The 25,037-nt window shown below is 36.1% G+C and overlaps 1 non-coding gene across 1 annotated transcript; it reads right to left on the minus strand.

The window, feature by feature from the left end:
* Positions 1-24,706: 24,706 nt before the first annotated feature.
* On the minus strand, positions 24,707-24,814 carry LOC112773771 (small nucleolar RNA R71). The gene has a single exon (XR_003188302.1). It is a non-coding gene; the product is annotated as a small nucleolar RNA R71 (small nucleolar RNA).
* Between the last annotated feature and the right edge of the window lie 223 nt (positions 24,815-25,037).

Below are 25,037 nucleotides of genomic sequence, written 5' to 3' on the forward strand. Positions count from 1 at the left end.
GACACTTATCAAACAACATCCTTGATATATTCATATCCCCAACTCTACAGTAGCCCCAAACCATCGTCGCCCATGACACGACATTCCTCTCAGGTATTCCCTCAAACATCTCAAGCACCTTCCCCATCTCCTCAGCCTTAGCATACATATCCAACATGATGTTCCAACTAACTACATCCCTCTCAAGCGTTTCATCAAACACCTTGCAGGCTTTCTCAAACTCACCACCTCTCACCAACCCACCAATCACAGAGTTCCAAGACACCACATCCCGTTCCTCCATCTCCAAAAACAACCAAATTGCGGCATCAATTCTAGCACCCCCACATTTACAATACAAATCTATCAACGAGTTCGGCACAAATATATCACTCCCAAAAAACCCAAACTTCACCACATGTGCGTGGATCATCTGCATCATCCAAAACTGTTATAACCATCAAAAGCTTTCAACAGACACGTGTATGTGAAGCTATCTGAAAAAACATCGTTCCTTTATATCTGGAAGAAGGTTTCAAATGCGACGGAAGGGTGAGCCTTGTTTTGGGCCTGAGCTCTGAGAGAGTGTTGTAGAGGTGGGCGTTGGGGTTGGTTACGAGGTTGAATGCGTTGACGGCGGAGGGAGGTGGCGGGAGACGGAGAACGCGGCGACGAGTTTCGGTGCGATGTAAGGGTCTTGGTGGACGTCGTGTTTGAGGACTTGAGCTTGGATTTGCTTCACGGTGTTGAGGTTTGAGCAGCGGTGGAGGTCAGAGAGCTTTTCATCGAGAAGGCGGCAAGTGTAAAACCATGTGGGCGCACGCGCCGCTGCAGCAGGCAATTGCATCTGTCGCTGACGGTGGCTCTGCAGTGAAAGGGTTTTGAAATGAAATGTCTCAAAACAGCAAAACCGCTCGAATTATGCCCACCAGGGTTTATTATTATAAACGGCCCTCCATGTAAATCATCTAATCAAGTTGGCCTAAATTTAAAATAATTAATGCGCTTTCGGTCTCATTAAAAAAACGTGACTTTCACGCACCACATACAAACGAAATGACTACTTCATTCGTGTTTCATTATGAAAAAACGTTCCTTCTTCTTTAACACACATAAAACCATTTCGTCTCTTCGAATCTCTCTCAAAATTATTCAAATTTCAGTCACGTTCTCTGTAAAAACCACTATTGCAGTAGAATCGCAAAAAAATTTAGTAAGAAACAACAAAAAAAGAACGAAAACAGTATCACAGACTATAAAAGGTATGAGAAAAATTACTGTTCATTTGAAATCTTGTAATATCGCGTTTCTCCTAGTTGCATTTTAGGTGTATTGAATTTATTTTCTTTTTTTAGTAGATCAAACTATTGTGAATGCATTTCTACAGTATAATTAGGGTTTTGAATGAAATTTATTGTTGTTTTCATTCAGTTCAGTAGACAGTGTAACTAGCGCTTTGAAATTGGTTGTTATACTGTTTAGTACTTCTTTTGCATGGAGAAATACTATTCTTGATGATTAAAAGTTGAAAACGATTTATTCTTGACATGAACATTGTTTTGTTCGGTGGCATTCTTGAAATACTGATGATTGAATTTTTACAGTAGTATAACTATGGCTTTGGAATAAATTTTGTGGATATTTTTAAATTTGACCAAATGAATTTTATTCGGTTCGGTGGCTTCCTTTTGCTTTGTTTGATGGCTTTTAATTGACTTCATTAAGATATACATGCTTGTGTTTATTGGTGTATTGAGTGAAGTATTGACCAAACTTTTTCTTTACAGCAAAACAGAACAAGACAATGGCAACAATGAAGGAGAAGCCGCACTATAACGTAAGCACATTAAATATATTTATCCGCTTTCATTCGAATAATATCTATTTTCTATTATAAATATATCCTCACAATCTGTTTCAAAACTTGTAGAAAACTCATTATTGCAGATGCCAAACAAAGATAATGGCAACGGTGTATAGGGATATGATTCAAGAAAAAAAAGATATAGTGGAAAAAATAGAATTTGGTGCCTTGGCACATGTCCCAGAAATGAATCTCTCTCATGCCCTGTTGAGAGAATTGATTGATCACTTTGATGAAGAGAAAGGATGCTTGAAAACTCTCTAGGACAGAATATACATAACTTCTAGGAAAGTAGGCATAGTTATCAAATTCGGATCAGACCAGCCGGTTCGACCGAAAAATCAGTAAACCAGACCTTAAACCGGTCCAAGTGAACATTTTAACCAAACAAATAAATGAACCGGTCAAATTTGAAAAATCTGGTCAAATTCGATCTAAACCGAAACTCGAACCAGACCGCTGAAGTCAGCATCACTCAATTTCAAAAATTCAAAATATATAAGGGACACGTTTTCTTTTTACATTATATAGTGTCTTTTAATAAATATATTACTAACTATTAGACATATCCTAATTAATAGTTTGTGTATTAATTCTTTTAGTCATGTAAATTTAAGATATTTTTTTTATCTTTTTATTCTAATGAATAGTGTTTATATTAATTTAATTTATTTTTTATTTTATACTTACTTTTTTAAAAATGAATTATTTTTTAATTATATATAAAAATTAAACTTTGTTAAATATCTATAAATTAAAAAAGATAAGCAAAAATTTTTTATTAATCAATGACATATTTTTGTTATTGATAATTATATAACATCTATTAATATTAATATTTTTTAATATATATTTAAATATGTAATAGATACTAATTATTTAATGAATTAGAAAATAAGTTAATTTGATATAAAAAATTAAATTTTATATAATTATTTAATTATGACCGAGTCAACTGGTTGAACCTGTGACTCATTGGTTGAACTAATGACCCAGTGACCAGTGACCAAGCTGCTCGGTTCTGATAACTATGATTGTAGGGAATCGTTTTGATGATAAGGTTGATTACAACAACCTGAATTCAGAAGACAAGGAAATATTTGACAGTGTCAAAAATATTTTCTTGGCGACTTTGACATGGAATGTGCTGGATATGAGCGTAGAAAGGGAGGAGAACTGGAAAAAATTCAAGAGGACTTTTGTTGTCTTCAAACAAAAGTGATTCTTGCTGCCCACACGGTAAGTGTGACCTTCCCAATCCATAAGCCACCGATCTTTCATATGGACAACATTCGGGAATGGGATTGGACAAAACATGTGCTCAACTTCTTGATAAAAGGAGTTGAAAACAAGAGAAAGGGGGGAGGAAACAGTCTGTTGATGGCTGTGTTTTTGTGTTGATGTTGATATACTTTCACGAAACCAAGTTCCCTCACCCGTTCGCACCTGATGCTCCCTGGTACACAAAATTGTGATCCTCTTGCAATCGCTCCAAAGACTTGGTACTCGATTTATGATTCACACTTTGTCACAACTCCATGTAACTGACCAGCAAGTGCACTGGGTCGTCCAAGTAATACCTTACGTAAGTAAGGGTCAATCCCATGGAGATTGTCGGCTTGAAGCAAGCTATGGTCATCTTGTAAATCTCAGTCAGGCGGATTCAAGTGGTTATGGGGTTTTCAAAAATATAAAGATAAATAAAACATAAAATAAAGATAGAGATACTTATGTAATTCATTGGTGGGAATTTCAGATAAGCGTATGGAGATGCTTGTTCCTTCTGAATCTCTGCTTTCCTACTATCTTCATCCAATCATTCATACTCCTTTCCATGGCAAGCTGTATGTTGGGTTTCACCGTTGTCAATGGCTACCTCCCGTCCTCTCAGTGAAAATGGTCCTATACGGTTTCTGCACGGCTAATCAACTGTTGGATTTCTCATCTCGGATGAAAAATACCAGGTACAGCTACCGCATGGCTAATCAGCTGTTGGTTCTTGATCGTGTCGGAATAAGATCCAGTGATCCTTTTGCGCACTGTCACTGCGCCCCACAGTCGCGAGTTTGAAACTCGTCACAGTCATCCCTTCCTAGATCCTACTCGGAATACCACAGACAAGGTTTAGACTTTCTGGATCTCAGGAATGCTGCCAATTGATTCTAGCCTATACCACGAAGGTTCTGATCTCAGATTCAGATGCCCCAGTGTCAAAGGGGAAACGATGTAAATCATTGATTAGAAACCCAAGAGATATTCATTCAAGCTTGTTTTCATGTAGAACGGAAGTGGTTGTCAAGCACGCGTTCATAAGTGAGAATAGTGATGAGTGTCACATAATCATCATATTCATCAGGTTCTTGAGTGCAAATGAATATCTTAGAATAATAATAAGCATGAATTGAATATAAGCACAATAGTACTTTGCATTAATTCTCGAGGTACAGCAGAGCTCCACACCTTAATCTATGGTGTGTAGAAACTCCACCGTTGAAAATACATAAGTGATAATGGTCCAGGCATGGCCAAATGACCAGCCCCCAAACGTGATCAAGAGATCTCCATATGGTCAAAGGACAATCAAAGATCAAAAGACGATCCCCATATGAAAATACAATAGTAAAAAGTTCTATTTATACTAAACTAGTTACTAGGGTTTACAGAAATAAGTAATAATGTAGAAATCCACTTCCGGGGCCCACTTGGTGTGTGCTTGGGCTGAGCCTTGAGCTTTCTCATGTAGAGACTTCTTTTGGAGTTAAACGCCAGGTTGCAACGTGTTTTTGGCGTTTAACTCTAACTTGTAACGTGTTTCTGGCGTTTTACTCCAGAATAGGGCAGAGAGCTGGCGTTGAACGCCAGTTTGCATCATCTAAACTCGGAAAAAATATGAACTATTATATATTGCTGGAAAGCCCTGGATGTCTACTTTCCAACGCAATTGAGAGCGTGCCATTTAGGTTTCTGTAACTCCAGAAAATCCATTTTGAGTGCTGGGAGGTCAGAATCCAACAGCATCTGCAGTCCTTTTTCAGCCTCTGATCAAATTTTTGCTCATGTCCCTCAATTTCAGCCAGAATATACCTGAAATCACAGAAAAACACACAAACTCATATTAAAGTCCAGAAATGTAATTTTTGCTTAAAAACTAATAAAAATATACTAAAAACTAATTAAACATACTAAAAAACTATCTAAAAATAATGCCAAAAAGCGTATAAATTATCCGCTCATCACAACACCAAACTTAAATTGTTGCTTGTCCCCAAGCAACTGAAAATCAAATAGGATAAAAAGAAGAGAATATACTATAAATTCCAAAATATCAATGAAGCTTAGTTCTAATTAGATGAGCAGGACTAGTAGCTTTTTGCTTCTAAACAGATTTGGCATCTCACTTTATCCTTTGAAGTTTAGAATGATTGGCATCTATAGGAACTCAGAATTCAGATAGTGTTATTGATTCTCCTAGTTTAGTATGTTGATTCTTGAACACAGGTACTTTTATGAGTCTTGGTCGTGGCCCTAAGCACTTTGTTTTCCAATATTACCACTGGATACATAAATGCCACAGACACATGACTGGGTGAACCTTTTCAGATTGTGACTCAGCTTTGATAAAGTCCCCAGTTAGAGGTGTCCAGAGTTCTTAAGCACACTCTTTTTGCTTTGGATCACGACTTTAACCACTCAGTTTCAAGCTTTTCACTTGGACCTGCATGCCACAAGCACATGGTTAGGGACAGCTTGATTTAGCCGCTTAGGCCTGGATTTATTTCCTTGGGCCCTCCTATCCATTAATGCTCAAAGCCTTGGATCCTTTTTACCCTTGCCTTTTGGTTTTACGGGCTATTGGCTTTTTCTGCTTGCTTTTTCTTTTTTCTTTTATTTTTTCGCCACTTTTTTTTCCGCAAGCTTTTGTTATTCACTGCTTTTTCTTGCTTCAAGAATCAATTTTATGATTTTTCAGATTATCAATAACATTTCTCTTTTTCATCATTCTTTCAAGAGCCAACAAATTTAACATTCATAAAATTCAATATAAAAAATATGCACTGTTCAATCATTCATTCAGAAAACAAAAAGTATTATCACCACATCAATATAATTAAACTAATTTCAAGGATGAATTCGAAACTCATGTACTTCTTGTTCTTTTGTTTTTAAAACATTTTTTATTTAAGAGAGGTGAAGGATTCATGGAATTATTTATAGCTTTAAGACATAGACACTAGACACTAATGATCATGTAGTAAAGACACAAAACATAGACAAACATAAAGCTCAAAACCGAAAACAGAAAAATAAATAGACAAGGAGATTAAGGAATGAGTCCACCTTAGTGAGGGTGGCGCCTTCTTCTTGAGGAACTAATGGTTTTCTTGAGCTCTTCTATGTCTCTTCCTTGCTTTTGTTGCTCCTCCCTCATAGCTCTTTGATCTTCTCAAATCTCATGGAGAATGACGGAGTGCTCCTGATGTTCCACCCTTAATTGGTTCATGTTGTAACTCAAACCTTCTAGGGAAGTGTTGAGTTGTTCCCAATAGTTGTTTGGAGAAAAATGCATCCCTTGAGGTATCTCAGGGATTTCTTGGTGAGGAGCTTCCTCATGCGTCTCTTGAGATCCGTGAGTGGGCTCTCTTGTTTGCTCCATCCTCTTTCTAGTGATGGGCTTGTCCTCTTCAATGAGGATGTCTCATTCTATGACAACTCCAGCTAAGTTGCATAGATGACAAATGAGATGAGGAAAAGCTAGCCTTGCCAAGGTGGAGGGCTTTTCGGCCACTTTGTAGAGTTCTAGAGAGATGACTTCATGAACTTCTACTTCCTCTCCCATCATGATGCTATGGATCATGATAGCCTGATCCACAGTTACTTCGAATCGGTTGCTAGTGGGAATAATGGAGCGTTGAATGAACTCCAACCATCCTCTAGCCACAGGCTTAAGGTCCGGTCTTCTCAATTGAACCGGCTTGCCTCTTGAGTCTCTTTTCCATTGAGCTTCTTCCACACATATGTCCATGAGGACTTGGTCTAACCTTTGATCAAAGTTGACCCTTCTAGTGTATGGGCGTGCATTTTCTTGCATCATTGGCAAGTTAAACGCCAACCTTACATTCTCTGGATTGAAATCTAAGCATTTTCCCCGAACCATTGTAAGCCAATTCTTTGGGTTTGGGTTCATGCTTTGATCATGGTTCCTAGTGATTCATGCGTTTGCATAGAATTCTTGAACCATTAAGATTCCAACTTGTTGAATAGGATTGGAGAGAACTTTCCATCCTCTTCTCCTAATCTCTTGTCGGATCTCCGGATATTCGCCCTTTTTGAGCTTAAAAGGGACCTCGGGGATCACCTTTTTCTTGGCCACAACTTCATAGAAGTGGTCTTGGTGGGCTTTTGAGATGAATCTCTCCATCTCCCATGATTCAGAGGTGGAAGCAATTGCCTTCCCTTTCCTCTTTCTAGAGGTTTCTCTGGCCTTAGGTGCCATTGATGGTTATGGAAAAACAAAAAGCTATGCTTTTACCACACCAAACTTAAAAGTTTTCTCGTCTTCGAGCAAAAGAAGAAAGAATATGAGAAGAAGAAGAAGAAAATGGAGGAGATGGAGGGAGGTTTAGGTTTCGGCCAAGGGGGAGTAGTAGAGGTTGTGATGTGTGAAAAAGAAGGAGTATTGAGGGATTTATATAGGAGAGGGGGGAGGGTTAGGTTTCGTGTATTAGGGTTGGGTTTGGGAGGGAACGGATTTTGAATTTTAAAGGTAGGTGGGGTTTTTGGGGAAGAGTGGATGGATGTGAGTGGTGAAGAGGTAATGGGTAAGAGAGATTGAGGTGATTGGTGAAGGGTATTTGGGGAATAGTGTTATTGGATTGTGTGAAGAAGAGAGAAGGTGAGTTGAGGTAGGTGGGGATCCTGTGGGGTCCACAGATCCTGAGGTGTCAAGGATTTATCATCCCTGCACCTAGGGGTGGCAAAGCGGGCTGGCCCGCACTAACCCGCCCCGCCCTGCCCCATAAACGGGCGGACCGGCCCGCCCAGCCAATTAAAATGGGTTCAAAATGCTAGCCCGCCCTGCTTTATGGCGGATTGGCAGGTTGGCGGGCTAGCCCGCTTGACTCTTTTTTTTTTTTTGAAAAATAAAATTCATTAAAATTAACCAAAAAATAATAATTAAAAAATCAAATACAAATAAAAAATAGTCAAATGATAATATAATTTTTTTACTATTTTTTTAATTTTTAACTTCAATAAAATTGTTCAAAATAATATTTGTCAATAGAATCATCTTTATTTTAAAAAATAAGTCACATAATTTAAGCATATATACGAAATTGTAAAATAAAATAAATAAAGTTAATAACTAAAAGAAGAATAAAAACAAAAAAATAAAAAAAAGTGTTTAAAAATTCTATAATTATTAATTTTATAATAGTAATCACTCTTTTATTTAATATAAAAAATAAAAATAAAAATCTTCGGCCCGGCAGACCGGCCCGCCCCGCCCCGCCAAAACCCGCCAATTTGGCGGTGTGGGTTTGGCGGGTTTTTTTAATTTGGAGGGCTCCAAATCCTAACCCGACCCGTCTTTTTTAGCGGGTTTAGCGGATCGGCCCGGCGGGCTCGACCCGTTTTGCCACCCCTACCTGCACCATTCAGGCGCGTAAATGCCCTCTAAGTGCAATCCTGGCGTTTAACGCCAGACTGCTGCGTGTTTCTGGCGTTAAACGCCAGCTCTATGCTTGTTTCTGGCGTTAAACGCCATTTTGTTGCTTGTTTCTGGCGTTTAACGCCAACTTACAGCCTGTTTCTGGCGTTAAACGCCACCTTGCTGCTTGTTTCTGGCGTTTAACGCCAGCTTGATGCTTCTTTCTGGCGTTAAATGCCAGTCTGATGCTTTTTACTGGCGTTTAAATGCCAGTAAACTTATCCTCCAGGGTGTGCTGTTTTTAATGCTATTTTTGATTTTTTTTTTTTGTTGTTTTTGTGACTCCACATGATCATGAACCTAAGAAGACATAAAATAACAATAGGAAAAACATAGATAAATAAAAATTGGGTTGCCTCCCAACAAGCGCTTCTTTAATGTCAATAGCTTGACAGTGAGTTCTCATGGAGCTTCACAGATGTTCAGAGCATGATGATGGCCTCCCAACACCAAACTTATAGATTGAATGTGGGGGCTTCTCAACACCAAACTTAGAGTTTGGTTGTGGCCTCCCAACACCAAACTTAGAGTTTGATTGTGGGGGCTTTGCTTGACTCTGTATTGAGAGAAGCTTTTCATGCTTCCTCTCCATGGTTACAGAGAAAGATCCTTGAGGTTTAAACACAAGGTAATCCTCATTCAATTGAAGGACTAGCTCTACTCTGTCAACATTAATCCCAGCTTTTGCTGTGGCTAGGAAGGGTCTTCCAAGGATAATGGATTCATCCTCATCCTTCCCAGTGTCTAAGATTATGAAATCAGCAGGGATGTAAAGGCCTTTAATCTTTACTAACACGTCCTCTACTAATCCATAAGCTTCTTTCATTGATTTGTCTGTCATCTCTAATGAGATTCTTGCAGCTTGCACCTCAAAGATCCATAGTTTCTCCATTACAGAGAGTGGCATAAGGTTTATCCCTGACCCCAGGTCACACAGAGCCTTCTCAAAGGTCATAGTGCCTATGGTACAAGGTATTAGGAATTTACCAGGATCCTATTTCTTTTGAGGTAAAGTTTGCTGAACCCATGTATTTAGTTCATTAATGAGCAATGGAGGTTCATTCTCCCAAGTTTCATCACCAAATAGCTTGGCATTCAGCTTCATGATTGCTCCTAGATATTGAACAACTTGCCCTTCAACAATGTCTTCATCCTCTTCAGAGGATGAATAGTTATCAGAGCTCATGAATGGTAAAAGGAAGTTCAATGGAATCTCTATGGTCTCTATATGAGCCTCAGATTCCTTTAGGTCCTTAATAGGGAACTTCTTTTTGTTCAAAGGACGTCCCATGAGGTCTTCCTTACTGGGATTCACGTCCTCCTCCTCCCTTGTAGGTTCGTCCATGTTGATTATATTAATGGCCTTGCACTCTTTTTTTGGATTCTCTTATGTGTTGCTTGGGAGAGTACTAGGAGGAGTTTCAGTGACTTCCTTACTCAGTTGGCCCACTTGTGCTTCCAAATTTCTTATGGAGGATCTTGTTTCATTCATGAAACTGAGAGTGGCCTTAGATAGATCAGAGACTATGTTTGCTAAGCTAGAGTGGCTCTGCTCATAATTCTCTGTCTGTTGCTGAGAAGATGATGGAAAAGGTTTGCTATTGCCAAACCTGTTTCTTCCACCATTATTGTTATTAAAGCCTTGTTGAGGCTTTTGTTGGTCCTTCCATGAAAAATTTGGATGATTTCTCCATGAAGGGTTATAGGTGTTTCCATAGGATTCACCCATGTAATTCACCTCTTCCATTCTAGGATTCTCAGGGTCATAAGCTTCTCCCTTAGAAGAAGCACCTTTAATACTGCCGGATGCATTTTGCAATCCAGTCAGATTTTGAGAAATTATATTGACTTGCTGAGTCAATACCCTGTTCTGCACCAGTATGGCATTCAGAGTGTCAATCTCAAGGACTCCTTTCTTCTGAGTTGTCCCATTGCTCACAGGATTTCTTTCAGAAATATACATGAACTGGTTATTTGCAACCATTTCAATGAGTACTTGAGCTTTTTCAGGTGTTTTCTTCAGATGAATGGATCCACCTGCAGAATGGTCTAATGACATTTTAGACAATTTAGACAGACCATCATAGAATATATCTAGGATGTTCCATTCTAAAAGCATGTCAGAGGGACACCTTCTAGTCAATTGCTTGTATCTTTCCCAAGCTTCATAGAAGGACTCACCTTCTTTCTGTCTGAAGGTTTGAACATCCACTCTAAGCTTGCTCAGCTTTTGAGGAGGAAAAAACTTGGCTAAGAAAGCCGTGACTAGCTTATCCCAAGAGTTTAGGCTATCTCTAGGTTGTGAATCCAACCATGTTCTAGCTCTGTCTCGTACAGCAAAAGGGAAAAGCATAAGCTTTTAGACCTCAGGATCAACTCCATTGGTCTTAACAGTATCACAGATCTGCAAGAATTCAGTTAAGAACTGATAGGGATCTTCTGATGGAAGTCCATGAAACTTGCAGTTCTGTTGCATTAGATAAACTAATTGAGGCTTTAGCTCAAAATTGTTTGCTCCAATGGCAGGGATTGAGATGCTTCTTCCATGGAAGTTGGAAGTTGGTGCAGTATAGTCACCAAGCATCTTCCTTACATTGTTGTTGTTCTCATTATTTTTGGCTACCATCTCCTCTTCTTTTTCAAAAATTTCTGCAAAGTTTTCTCTGAAGTGTTGTGTTTTAGATTCTCTTAGCTTCTTCTTCAGAGTCCTTTCAGGTTCAGGGTCAGCTTCAACAAGAATGTTCTTGTCCTTGCTCCTGCTCATATGAAAAAGAAGGGAACAGAAAATAATAGGGATCTTCTTTATCACAGTATAAAGGCTCCTTTATGTGAGTAGAAGAGAAAAAGAAAAATTCGAACACAGAAAGAGAGAGAGGGTTCGAATTTTTGATGGGTGGAGGAGAAGTGTTAGTAAATAAATAAAATAAAATAAATAGAAAGGGATGAGGGGGAAAGAATTCGAAAATTAGAAGAAGGGAAAAGAAAAATATTTTTATTTTTATTTTATTTATTAATTAGTATTCAAAAATGTTATAAGAATTAAAATTAGAATTTAAAACAATTAGTTAATTAAAAAGATTTTTGAAAAAGAGGGAGATGATTTTCGAAGATTAGAAGAGGGAAAGTGGTTTTGAAAAAGATTTTGAAATTAATTTTGAAAAGATAAGAAGTTAGAAAAAGATATTTTGAAATTAAAGTTTGAAAAAGATATGATATGAAAAAGATATGTTTGAAAAGATATGATTTTGAAAAGATATGGTTTTAAAAAGATATGATTGAAATTAATTTTGAAAAAGATTTTATTTTTAAAATTGGAATTAATGACTTGACTCACAAGAAATCATAAGATATGATTCTAGAATTTAAAGTTTGAATCTTTCTTAACAAGAAAGTAACAAACTTGAAATTTTTGAAGCAAAACATTAATTATTAATGTAATTTTCGAAAATATGAAGTGAAAATAGGAAAAAGATTTTGAAAAATTTTGAAAAAGATTTTTGAGAATTTTCGAAAACAAAGAAAAATTGGAAAAGATTTGATTTTGAAAAAGATTTTGAAAAGAATTTTTTTTTGAAATTGAAATCTTGACTTGACTAACAAGAAACAACTAATTTTAAAAAATTTTTGACTACGTCAACCCAAAGATTTCGAAATTTATGAGTAAAATAAGGAAAAGATATTTTTTTTATTTTTGACATTTAATAGGGAAAGAGAAAAATACTAAAATGACTCAACACATAAAAATTTTAGATCAAACAAATGATGCAGGCAAGAACACTATGAATGTCAAGATGAATACCAAGAACACTTTGAAGATCATGATGAACATCAAGAACTTATTTCTGAAAAATTTTCAATAAAAGAAAACATGCAAGACACCAAACTTAGAAATTTTTCATGTTTAGACACTATGAATGCAAAAATACATATGAAAAACAAGAAAAGACACACACAAAATAAAATTTAAAGATCAAACAAGGAGACTTATCAAGAATAACTTAAAGATCATGAAGAACACCATGCATGAATTTTCGAAAAATGCAAGAAAAATAATATCATGCAATTGACACCAAACTTAAAACATGACACAAGACTCATACAAGAAACACTATTTTTGGTTTTTATGATTTTATAATTTTTTTTGTATTTTATTTTATTTTTTTGAAATTATATAGGAAAAAGAAAATAAGAAATTCAAAATTTTTAATAAGAACTCCAGAAATCTTTGCAATGTTAGTCTAAAGCTCCGGTCCAGGAATTAGACATGGCTTAATAGCCAGTCAAGCTTTGAATGAAAGCTTCGGTCCAAAACACTAGACATGGCCAATGGCCAGCCAAGCTTTAGCATAAACCATACAAGCATGTCAATGAGAAGTGGAAGCCTCAGTCCAAAAGATTTAGACATGGCTTAACAGCCAGCCAGGCTTCAACATCTCATCATGAAACTCTAGAATTCATTTTTTAAAAATTCTGAAGGATTTTTTTTTCGAAAACAGAGGGAAAGTTTTGAAAGATTTTTGAAAATAAAACGAAAAGAAAGTTACCTAATCTGAGCAACAAGATGAACCGTCAGTTGTCCAAACTCGAACAATCCCCGGCAACGGCGCCAAAAACTTGGTACATGAAATTGTGATCCTCTTGCAATGGCTCCAAAGACTTGGTGCTCGATTTATGATTCACACTTTGTCATAACTCCATGTAACTGACCAACAAGTGCACTGGGTCGTCCAAGTAATACCTTACGTGAGTAAGGGTCGATCCCACGGAGATTGTCAGCTTGAAGCAAGCTATGGTCATCTTGTAAATCTCAGTCAGGTAGATTCAAATAGTTATGGAATTTTCGAAAATATAAAGATAAATAAAACATAAAATAAAGATACAGATACTTATGTAATTCATTGGTGGGAATTTCAGATAAGTGTATGGAGATGCTTGTTCCTTCTGAATCTCTGCTTTCCTACTATCTTCATCCAATCATTCATACTCCTTTCCATGGCAAGTTGTATGTTGGGTTTCACCGTTGTCAATGGCTACCTCCCGTCCTCTCAGTGAAAAGGGTCATCTACGGTTTTTGCACGGCTAATCAACTGTCAGATTTCTCGTCTCGGATGAAAAATACCAGGCACAGCTACCGCATGGCTAATCAGCTGTTGGTTCTCGATCGTGTCGCAATAAGATCCAGTGATCCTTTTGCGCACTGTCACTGCGCCCCACAGTCGCGAGTTTGAAACTCGTCACAGTCATCCCTTCCCAGATCCTACTCGGAATACCACTGACAAGGTTTAGACTTTCCAGATCTCAGGAATGCTGCCAATTGATTCTAGCCTATACCACGAAGGTTCTGATCTCAGATTCAGATGCCCCAGTGTCAGAGGGGAAACGATGTAAATCATTGATTAGAAACCCAAGAGATATTCATTCAAGCTTGTTTTCATGTAGAACGGAAGTGGTTGTCAGGCACGCGTTCATAAGTGAGAATGGTGATGAGTGTCACATAATCATCATATTCATCAGGTTCTTGAGTACGAATGAATATCTTAGAATAATAATAAGCATGAATTGAATATAAGCACAATAGTACTTTGCATTAATTCTCGAGGTACAGCAGAGCTCCACACCTTAATCTATGGTGTGTAGAAACTCCACCGTTGAAAATACATAAGTGATAATGGTCTAGGCATGGCTGAATGGCCAGCCCCCAAACGTGATCAAGAGATCTCCATATGGTCAAAGGACAATCAAAGATCAAAAGATGATCCCCAGATGAAAATACAATAGTAAAAAGTTCTATTTATACTAAACTAGTTACTAGGGTTTACAGAAATAAGTAATAATGTAGAAATCCACTTCCGGGATCCACTTGGTGTGTGCTTGGGCTGAGCCTTGAGCTTTCTCATGTAGAGACTTCTTTTGGAGTTAAACGCCAGGTTGCAACGTGTTTTTGGCGTTTAACTCTAACTTGTAACGTATTTCTGGCGTTTTACTCCAGAATAGGGCAGAGAGCTGGCGTTGAACGCCAGTTTGTGTCATTTAAACTCAGATAAAATATGGACTATTATATATTTCTGGAAAGCCCTGGATGTGTAATTTCCAACAAAATTAAGAGCGCGCCATTTGGGTTTCTGTAACTCCAGAAAATCCATTTCGAGTGCAGGGAGGTCAGAATCCAACAGCATCTGCAATCCTTTTTCAGCCTCTGATTAGATTTTTGCTCAGGTCCCTCAATTTTAGCCAGAATATACCTGAAATCACAGAAAAGCACACAAACTCATAGTAAAGTCCAGAAATGTAATTTTTGCTTAAAAACTAATAAAAATATACTAAAAACTAATTAAACATACTAAAAAAATATCTAAAAACAATGCCAAAAAGCGTATAAATTATCCGCTCATCACTCCCCCAGCACCTTGAGTGGCCCATTGGACTAAGCAAATTATGCTTGAACGGATTTCTAGAGAAGCAACAGAACCATTGGTAAATACTCTACTAAAATTCTCCCTTAAATTTGGTTTCAAATGCTTTTAAAATACTCTATTAACAAAATAAACTTTTGTTTCGGGTTATAATTAATTAATTTGTCCTACTGGTAATTGTTCACCATATGAACCTTTTTCGGTTCAGTGGGCTCGCTCCCTTTGCTTCACCTTATTGTTACTGTGTTCAATTGAGTCCTTGTGCATGCAAAAAATGTTTCTTTGATCATTAAATAATTATCATGTTTTATTTCTTTTCATTCAGCACATTAGTATCATTCGGTAAAGTGGGTTGCTCATGTTGATTAAATGATTGTTATTGTATTTCTCATTAAATAATTGAGTCATTGTTTCTGATTTAGGGACTTCTGTATAAAAAAGAAAAAAAGAATGAAAAAAAACAGAAACAAGGAAGCTGGATAAAAAAGAGAAAGGAAAGAAAATAAAAAAAAATTGTGAATCTAGATTCTTCTTCAGAAGAAGAAAGATTTTCTGAATCTGAATCTGAATCTGAATCCGACAAAACACTATCGGCAAAGAGAGCAAGACAAAAGAAGGTGCTTGTTGAGAAGGATTCACAATCAACAAGTGAAACTAAAAGTATTCCCACAGATCAAAAAGCAAAAATGAATCTGAAAACCAGTAAGTTTAATGTTCATATTGATTTCATTTAACTTGTATTTGCTTAAATTTGTTCTTATACGCTTGTTCTTATGTATTGCAGAGAACAAAAAATAAAAAAAAAATCGGAACAAAGAAAAGAAAACAACCACCGAAGGTGGTTAAAAAACAAACCAAAAAAAGGAAGCATGTGTCAACAGATTCAGAGAGCACAAGCAAATCTGAAAGCCAGTAAGTATTGTTCAGCAAATGAATTTCTTTCAGTTTGGTGTTCTTCTAATTTTCAGTTCTGTCTTTTAATTATTTTTGGTTCGGTGGTGTCTATCAGTTTGGTTGAATTGATTGTTATTTTCTTGTTCTTGCTTATATTTTTCTCGGTTATAAATTCGATGTATTTGTATGTCTTGCAGAGAAAAAGAAATTGAGAAAACACCCATAATAAAAAGAAAACAACCGCAAAGGGTGGCAAAAAAAAAAACCCAATATAACAGGGAGTAAGTTTCTCGAATCAGATTTTCTTTTATTGATACTTTCGTTTTAGGTGTATTGATACTTATTTTATGAACTATCAGAAATGAACAAGCAAAAGATAACGCTGCAGAAAGAAGAAGGCAAGCGTTGGAGACGATAAAAGAAAAGAGATAAAAAAAAAAGAAATGATGGAGCTCAGTCAACTTATATTGCTCCGGATCAGTTTGCCTCAACAGAGGAACGAAATGAATCCTCTCAGACGTAATATTCAATTTCTTATACCAAGTTCTTTTCGTTTTTTGCTTACTTTTGCTAGAACCTTTTGTAATTGCTCTAGATTCAATTAATAATATTTATTTATCTTGGTTAGACTACCAACTGTAAATCTGGGAAGTGAACCACTCTTGCAGACTCAAGGAAGCTGTGCACCGTCTGTAATTGCCCAAGACAATACCAGGTTCGTTGCACTCTTTACTTTCGATTCGATGGTTTCTAAAAATGAATTTGATGTGTTTCTAGACCTCTGCTTTTAATCTTGGTTTCTAATTTTAATTTGTATCTTTTTTTTAGGAAAAATACCTCAGAATCCACGGTAAAATATTTTAGAAAAAAGAAAATTCATCCAAGAAAGACTTTAAAAAGTCTAGCAGTGTAAGTTAAAAATATTTATGTTACTCTATCATATTTAGGTAATTAAATTTTGTTTAATTAATCTCACAGAAAATGTGTTTAAATGTCATTAGCGCTACACCCAATTCTGAGCTACAAATCATTCCGGTTCAACAAGAAACTCATTCTGAACCTTTGAAAATGTGAGCTTTTCAATGTGCGGATTCCTGTTTCTTAGAACAAATTCTAATTATTCAACATTAACTTCTTCCTTGTTTACATTCATTAGAAAAAATCCTCTTGTATTGTCTCTTCCAAGTTCTTTCCAGGAAGAGTTGATCAATGATGAATTTATCTATGTCACTCCCGAAAGTCAAACACAACAAACCTCTGATAAACAGTAAGTTTATAAATATTTATTCACCACATGAATCTTGTTCAGTTCTATGGGCTTGGTAATTTTAAATCATTACTGAAATATTTGCTGTTTAATGCAACAGTCCTACAAAAGAAGAAGAAGAAGAAGAAGAAGAAGAAGAAGAAGAAGAAGAAGACAACAACAACAACAACAACAACAACAACAACCTGAATTGTAAGTTTTACCATTATTTACCACATTGCTTAATTTAGGTTCAGTGGATTTGGTTATTTTAAATCACTTGATAGATAGTGGGTTCAAAATTTAGGGTTATTTTAAATCACTTCAACATCTATTAATGCAGCAGCCCTTTGGAACCACAACACCAGCCCAACAAAGAAGCAACAGTGCAGCAATCGGAAGAAGAAGTAGATGTTAATGTGTAAGTTTCACTGCTTATACAAATTCCAATAATTTCACTTCACTAAATGTTTTAATTGTAAATTTTATCTCTTCTGTTTCTTACAGCTGCCCTCTGGAACCTAAAAAGCAGGCTGTCGAGATATCTTCACCGAGCAAAACAGAGCCAAAACCTGCGTTGTCTCTTACGAGTTCTGTTATTGAAGAATTATTGAAAGATGACTATTTCTATGAAATTTCTGATGATGAGTAAGTTGCACTTAAAAGTTCCTTTTATTAATTTTAATGGGTTATTTTTGAACTGTTATCTGTTTAATGCAGCAGCCCTGTCGAAGAAGAACAGCAACCTAGCCAAAAGGAAGATGATATGCCTTCCTTTAACCTTGGGATAAGTCCACTAGCATCTCAACCAACTGATCCCTCTGAGCCGTCTGTTTCACAGCTTGAAGTCCTGGCAGAGGCGGTGGTATATACTGGAGTGATGGCAACATTAAAGTTTGCTGAAGCAACAACTTCCGAGCTACCCTTGCCAACTGCTGCAGTTTTAAAAACTCCGGAAAAAAAATCTCAAAAGAGTTGATCGAAAAGTGTTATCATTGGATGACACATGTAAAAAAGACAAAAGATAGTAGCAACGAATATGATGCAATATTTGTCTTGAAACATGAGGCGCTTTATGAGGGGTTAAGAGAATATTTCATGTCTCTAATTCCCGAAGAACAAGTGCACGCCTCGGTAATTTTTTTCCCAATTGCTTTAACAACAATAATTTTTCTAAACACTATTATACAGTATATCTCATAACTTTTCTTCGTGTAGGTTGTCAGTATACATAGCATGATTCTCAACCAAATCAAAGTTCGGCGGTATCAGGAACAAATATACATTGTGCCGCTAGATATTGTGGTAAACTAAATTTCTTATTCACGGCTAATTCCTGTTCGGTTCAGTCAGAATGTTAATATTGGTTCACCTAATTTTTATGTGTTCTGTTGAGTTCTTTTGCATGAAGAAAACTTTTTTCTTCATGAATGAATATTTTTCACGTCATATTCAGCATATGAATTGTATTCGGTTCGGTAGAAATTTGATTTAACTGATCTTCGTTTTGCATAATTTTATGTTGGGAAGACATGGCGTGGAGTACATTGATAAAATGACAAACAAGGCATACCAGTTTGATATTGAGCAGTATGCCCACCACAGCCATTTTCTTGACAAAAGAAAACTTGTTTCGCATCTATTTGTAAGTTGTAATTTCTAAAAATTCTTTAATAATTCTCTCATTTGTTATTTGTTTCCACTGAAATATTCTATCATTTATCCACAATTCAGCTATTTTTGCCAATTTGCAACGGAGCTCATTGATGGTTATGGATTGTTGATGTCAAGAAAAAGAAATTCTATGTGCTTGACCTTATCAATAAACCGAAAAAATATATACCTGAATCAAGAGTGATGCTGAACAAAATTGTTGTAAGTTATTTTTCTTGTAAATTATTCAAATAATTTAGTACATGAAATGAGTTTGATTTACTGTTGATGCTTTTTTTTTTAATTTTTGTGTCCCTTTTAGGGATTAATAATTTATCAGATGAGGGTTTACGCTGGGGTGGAACCCTTAATGGAAGATGAGCTAGGAAAAGAAGCAGAGTATATCCAACTGAATGGTCAACGTACAGAGTAAGAATCGTTCTCTTCTATAGTGCTATATTTAATGTATTTTATTTTGTATACTATTAATCATATTATACTCAATTCTTGCTTAGCTATGATTGTGGAATATACGTCATGAAATTGCTCGAAACAATCGATCCATGAAAGATCAAGAGAGGGAAGAGATATAAATATAGAGCTTGGACACATGTAAGTACTTTCTAAATTAATAAACTTCTTTCTTTTCTTATTTCAGTTAGATTTATTTGTTATGTAACTAATTCCTTTCAATTGAAATGTAGGAAGAAATTGATGACTTCAGGTACCAATATGGTCCAAATCTTCTGTTGCATGAAATGAACAAAATCAGAGAGCAAGTGATTTGAGAATCTGAAGCAATAAGACTGCCAAAGCCATCTGCTACCCTCTCCAGCCCTTATTGTAAATTCACATATGGGGATTTAGATAGTAAATAGGATATACTATGATTCATTAGTTGTATTTGACAATATTTTGTTTAACTTGTTTAAAAAAGCAAACAATGCTTCTTTCAATGTATATATGTGAATATTAATGTAAATGCTAATCTATGTATCTAATCTTAATATCAATACTTTTTTTAATGTATTCAATGTACTCATCGTGTTAATTTATAAATCTCTTGGAACTGTCTGGCTGCTGTTTTATTCCAGGTTCTCAGTGATTGCAATTAGTGTATTTACCAATACATTAGCAACACCAAAAAACACAGTGAACCGAAATTAATACACTAGCCGAACCGAAAACTGCAAAGACACTGAACCCTGAAGCCTAAACCGCTAAAACCTTAAACCCCTAAACCCTTAAAACCCTAAACCCCTAAACCCCTAAACCCTAATCCCTAATCCCTGAACCCTAAATTCTAAACCCTAATCCCTAAACCTTGAACCCTGAACCCATAAACCCTAAACCCTGAACACTGAACCCTGAACCCCTAAAACCCTAAACCCTAAAACCCTGAACCCTAAATCCTGAACCCTAAATCCTGAACCCTGAAGCCTGAACCTTGAACTCTAAACCCTGAACCCTAAACCCTAAACCCTAAACCCTAATCTCTAAACCCTGAACCATGAACACTGAATCTTGAACCCATAAACCATAAACCCTGAACACTGAACCCTAAACTCTGAACCCCTAAAACCCTAAACCCTAAACCCTGAACCTTGAACCCGGAACCCTGAACCCTAAGCCTGAACCCAGAACCCTGAATCCTAAACTCTAAACCTAAACCGTGAACACTGAACCCTGAATCCTGAACTCATAAATCCTAAACCCTGAACACTGAACACTAAACCCCTAAAACTTTAAACCCAAAACCATAAACCCTGAAAATCTATCCAACAAAGAGTTTTAAAACTTCAATGAGGAGCGGATAATTTATACACTTTTTGGCATTATTTTTAGTATGTTTTTAGTAGAATCTAGTTACTTTTAGGGATGTTTTCATTAGTTCTTATGTTAAATTCACATTTCTGGACTTTACTATGAGTTTGTGTATTTTTCTGTGATTTCAGGTATTTTCTGGCTGAAATTGAGGGACTTGAGCAAAAATCAGATTCAGAGGTTGAAGAAGGACTGCTGATGCTGTTGGATTCTGACCTCCCTACACTCAAAGTGGATTTTCTGGAGCTACAAAACTCAAAATGGCGCGATTCCAATTGCGTTGGAAAGTAGACATCCAGGGCTTTCCAGCAATATATAATAGTCCATACTTTGGTCGAGTTTAGACAACGTAAAAGGGCGTTGAACGCCAGTTCTACGCTGCTGTCTGGAGTTAAACGCCAGAAACACGTCACAAGCCAGAGTTGAATGCCAGAAATACGTTACAAACTGGCGTTCAACTCCAAGATTGACCTCTACACGTGTAACATTCAAGCTCAGCCCAAGCATACACCAAGTGGGCCCCGGAAGTGGATTTATGCATCAATTACTTACTTCTGTAAACCCTAATAACTAGTTTAGTATAAATAGGACTTTTTACTATTGTATTAGACATCTTTGATCAGTTTTATGCTATCTTAGAATTTCATGGGGGCTGGCCATTCGGCCATGCCTGAACCATTATCACTTATGTATTTTCATACGGTAGAGTTTCTGTACTCCATAGATTAAGGTGTGGAGCTCTGCTGTTCCTCAAAGATTAATGCAAAGTACTACTGTTTTTCTATTCAATTCAACTTATTCCGCTTCTAAGATATTCATTCGCACTTCAACCTGAATGTGATGAACGTGACAATCATCATCATTCCCTATGGACGCGTGCCTGACAACCACTTCCGTTCTACCGTAGATTGAATGAGTATCTCTTGGATCTCTTAATCAGAATCTTCGTGGTATAAGCTAGATTGATGGCGGCATTCATGAGAGTCCGGAAAGTCTAAACCTCGTCTGTGGTATTCCGAGTAGGACTCTGGGATTGAATGACTGTGACGAACTTCAAACTCGCGAGTGCTGGGCGTAGTGACAGACGCAAAAGGAGGGTGAATCCTATTCCAGTATGATCGAGAACCTCAGATGATTAGCCATGCTGTGACAGAGCATTTGGACCATTTTCACAAGAGGATGGGATGCAGCTATTGACAAGGGTGATGCCTCCAGACGATTAGCCATGCAGTGACAGCGCATCGGACCATTTTCCAGAGAGGATAAAAAGTAGCCATTGACAACGGTGATGTCCTTACATAAAGCCAGCCATGGAAAGGAGTAAGATTGATTGGATGAAGACAGCAGGAAAGCAGAGGTTCAGAGGAACGAATGCATCTCTATACGCTTATCTGAAATTCTAATCAATGAATTACATAAGTATTTCTATCCTTATTTTATGTTTACTTATTATTTAATTTCGAAAACTCCATAACCTTTTGATATCAGCCTGACTGAGATTTACAAGGTGACCATAGCTTGCTTCATACCAACAATCTCCGTGGGATCGACCCTTACTCACGTAAGGTTTATTACTTGGACGACCCAGTGCACTTGCTGGTTAGTTGTATCGAAGTTGTGAATGAAAAACAATTTATTAAGACGTGCGTACAGAGTTTCTGGCGCCGTTGCCTGAGATCACAATTTCGTGCACCAAGTTTTTGGCGCCGTTGCCGGGGATTGTTCGAGTTTGAACAACTGATGGTTCATCTTGTTGCTCAGATTAGGTAATTTTCTTTTTGTTTTATTTTCAAAAATTTTTCAAAAACCTTTCAAAAATTTCTCATATGTTTTCGAAAAATAAATAAATAAATAAATCTTTTCAAAAATATATTTTTCTTCAGAATTTTTAAGAATGAATTCTAGAGTTTCATGAAGCATGTTGAAGCCTGGCTGGCTGTAAAGCCATGTCTAATTCTTTTGGATAGGGGCTTCCAACCATAAGCATAGAGGCAAGTTAATTGGAATGTCAGCCGTGGCATGTCTGAGTTACATACTAAAGCTTGGCTGACTATTAAGCCATGCCTAACCCTCAGATTGGAGCTTTAGACTAAGAATACAAGATTCCTGGAATTCATATAAAAAAATTTTGAAATCCTTATTTTCTTTTTCCTATATGTTTTTTTTCGAAAAAAATATACAAAAATCCAAAAAAATAAAAAAAATCATAAAAATAAAAAATATTTCATGTTTCTTGTTTGAGTCTTGAGTCAAGTTGAAAGTTTGGTGTCAATTGTATATTCATCTTGCATTTTTCGAAAAATTCATGCATTCATAGTGTTCTTCATGATCTTCAAGTTGTTCTTGGTAAGTCTTCTTGTTTGATCTTGATGTTTTCATGTTTTATGTCTTTTCTTGTTTTTCATATGCATTCTTGCATTCATATTGTCTATACATGAAAAATTTTTTAAGTATGGTGTCTTGCATGTTTTCTTTGCATTAAAAATTTTTCAAAAAAATATGTTCTTGATGTTCATCATGATCTTCAAAGTGTTCTTGGTGTTCATCTTGACATTCATAGCATTCTTGCATGCATTCATTGTTTTGATCTAAAAATTTTCATGCATTGCATCATTTTCATGTTTTTCTCTCTCATCATAAAAATTCAAAAATAAAAAAATATCTTCCCCTTTTTCTCTCTTAAAATTTCGAAAATTTAGATTTGACTTTTTCAAAACTTTTTTAAAATCTAGTTGTTTTTATGAGTCAAATAAAATTTTCAATTTAAAAATCTTACCTTTTTCAAAATCTTTTTCAAAAATCAAATCTTTTTCATTTTTCTTATTTATTTTCGAAAATTTTAAAAATATTTTTCAAAAATCTTTTTCTTATCTTTATCTCCTAATTTTTGAAAATAACATCATCAATTAATGTTTTGATTCAAAAATTTCAAGTTTGTTACTTGCTTGTTAAGAAAGATTCAAACTTTGAGTTCTAGAATCATATCTTGTGATTTCTTGTGAATCAAGTCATTAATTGTGATTTTAAAAATCAAATCTTTTTCAAAACTAATTTCAATCATATCTTTTCAAAAATATCTCTTTATCTTATCTTTTTCAAAATTTGATTTTAAAATATCCTTTCTAACTTCTTATCTTCTTATCTTTTCAAAATTGATTTTCAAATTTGTTTCAACTAACTAACTAACTTTTTGTTTGTTTCTTATCTTTTTCAAAACTACCTAACTAACTCTCTCTCTCTAATTTTCGAAAATATCTTCCCTCTTTTTCAAAATTTCTTTTTAATTAACTAATTATTTTAATTTTTGATTTTAATTTTTGAAAAATTACTAACCTTTTTCAAAAACTATTTTCGAAAATCACTAACTCTTTTTCAAAAATAATTTTCGAAAATTCTCCTTCTCTCTCATCTCCTTCTATTTATTTATTTATCTACTAACACCTCTCTTCATCCCACATCTCTGCTCTCCTTACCCTTGTGTTTCTTTCTTTACATTACATTCTTTTCTTCTTCTACTCACACAGGAGAACCTCTATACCTATGGTAAAAAGGACCCCTATTATTATTATTTTTCTGTCCCTCTTTTTCATATGAGCAGGAGCAAAGACAAGAACATTCTTGTTGAAGCAGATCCAGAACCTGAAAGGACTCTGAAGAGGAAACTAAGAGAAGCTAAATTACAACAATCCAGCAAGCACCTTTCAGAAATTTTCGAACAAGAAGAGGAGATGGCAGCCGAAAATAATAATAATACAAGGAGGATGCTTGGTGACTTTACTGCACCTAATTCCAATTTACATGGAAGAAGCATCTCCATTCCTGCCATTGGAGCAAACAATTTTGAGCTGAAACCTCAATTAGTTTCTCTGATGCAGCAGAACTACAAGTTTCATGGACTTCCATCTGAAGATCCTTTTCAGTTCTTAACTGAATTCTTGCAGATATGTGATACTGTTAAGACTAATGGAGTAGATCCTGAAGTCTACAGGCTCATGCTTTTCCCTTTTGCTGTGAGAGACAGAGCTAGAATATGGTTGGACTCTCAACCTAAGGATAGCCTAAACTCTTGGGATAAGCTGGTCAAGGCTTTCTTAGCCAAGTTCTTTCCTCCTCAAAAGCTGAGTAAGCTTAGAGTGGATGTTCAGACCTTCAGACAGAAAGAAGGTGAATCTCTCTATGAAGCTTGGGAGAGATACAAAGAACTGACCAAAAAGTGTCCTTCTGACATGCTTTCAGAATGGACCATCCTGGACATATTCTATGATGGTCTGTCTGAATTAGCTAAAATGTCATTGGATACCTCTGCAGGTGGATCCATTCACTTAAAGAAAACGCCTGCAGAAGCTCAAGAACTCATTGACATGATTGCTAATAACCAGTTCATGTACACTTCTGAGAGGAATCCTGTGAGTAATGGGACGCCTATGAAGAAGGGAGTTCTTGAAATTGATACTC

Source organism: Arachis hypogaea, chromosome 18 (assembly GCF_003086295.3).
Source record: "Arachis hypogaea cultivar Tifrunner chromosome 18, arahy.Tifrunner.gnm2.J5K5, whole genome shotgun sequence".
Classification (NCBI taxonomy): domain Eukaryota; kingdom Viridiplantae; phylum Streptophyta; class Magnoliopsida; order Fabales; family Fabaceae; genus Arachis; species Arachis hypogaea.